The sequence below is a fragment of the Mastomys coucha genome, unplaced genomic scaffold (assembly GCF_008632895.1).
Source record: "Mastomys coucha isolate ucsf_1 unplaced genomic scaffold, UCSF_Mcou_1 pScaffold21, whole genome shotgun sequence".
NCBI lineage: Eukaryota > Metazoa > Chordata > Mammalia > Rodentia > Muridae > Mastomys > Mastomys coucha.
Genome location: NW_022196904.1, coordinates 138,981,370 through 138,982,790, shown reverse-complemented (window position 1 = coordinate 138,982,790; position 1,421 = coordinate 138,981,370). Strand labels below are relative to the sequence as shown.

At 44.3% G+C, this 1,421-nt stretch overlaps 1 pseudogene; it reads left to right on the top strand.

Moving 5' to 3' along the window:
- Nucleotides 1–857: 857 nt before the first annotated feature.
- LOC116101018 lies at nt 858–1,388 on the top strand (annotated as a pseudogene).
- Nucleotides 1,389–1,421: the final 33 nt, after the last annotated feature.

Below are 1,421 nucleotides of genomic sequence, written 5' to 3'. Positions count from 1 at the left end.
AAGAGACAGAGGGACAAGAGGCTATACTGGCCACCATAGTGAGAAAGATCAGTGCGTGTATGTGAGAATAGAGAACTTGAGGGAAAAAGCATGTCGCAGAAGGACTGTAGATATGTAAATGTAAAGAAAGGTGTAGTGAAAAGGCATAATAAAATGTTTGGAAGAGGGTCTTAGAAAATGAAGTCTAGTAAAGTGGGGACAAGAGATGAACAGTCTGGAGACAAATGAGAAAAAGAGTTAGTTTGCCTTGAAAATAAAAAGTAAATAAGAAGATAATCCAAATTCTATCAAAACATGACAGTAATAGAAAACCTGAAATAGCTGTGACTGTTGTTGGGAAGAGGCTGTTTTGCACATAAGATTGTCTGTTATCATTAAGCCAGTGAGAGATGCCTGCTGGTCCTTCATCAAATACAGCTAAAATATCAGAGATAGGGACTTTCTTATTTAGAGATTTTAAGACACTGAGAATCCAAATACCCCCTAGATAGATCTAAAAGTTCTGTTTTTATAAAAGATGCTTAAAGTATTTACTAAAAGTTTGTTTTGAGATTTATACGTTACAGAAATATACAGCCTGGGTGAATTTCCTCATCTAAACTGCCTGCTTGAACTCCTGTTGTCCTGGACTTCAGCTTGATCCAGTTAAGACACAGACATCAGAAGATTAATTATGTTTTTCCTTCCCCGCCCCCTTATATCTCTATGCCCCTGTTCAGCTTGAAGAAGTTATGATGAGTTGTCTATCCAGTTCCCTGGGCTTTGGGGCCAGAGAGAGTTATTATTGTTATGTTTCTAAAAAAATATAAAATGGAAAAAGTGACATCCTGCTGCTGGAGAAGAGGAAGCTGAAGCTCTGGGACATTGGGGGGCAGCCCCGTTTCTGAAGCATGTGGGAGCGCTACTGCAGAGGAGTGAGGGCCATTGTGTATATGGTGGATGCTGCGGACCAGGAGAAGATCGAGGCCTCCAAGAATGAGCTCCACAACCTGCTAGACAAGCCACAGCTGCAAGGCTTCCCGGTCTTAGTCCTCAGTAACAAGCGAGACCTCGCCGGAGCGCTAGATGAGAAGGAGCTAATCGAGAAAATGAACCTGTCTGCTATCCAGGACCGAGAGGTCTGCTGCTACTCCATCTCCTGCAAAGAGAAGGACAACATAGACATCACCCTACAGTGGCTTATTCAACACTCAAAGTCACGGAGAAGCTGAGACTGTGGATCTTCTTCTGACCAGGGACCACGGTCACCTAACCTTAAGCCGAGCTCCCCGCCCACCCTGTTGTCTCCCCCTAAGCCCACTCCTCCTCACTCAGTGTGGGGAGGGCCTCTGGGGCTCCTAGAGCCCTGTTCTGCTGAGGTTTCAACTCCTGTTTTTATTGTAAAATAATTGCCCTCTCCCCAAGTCAGGTCCCCTAACCTC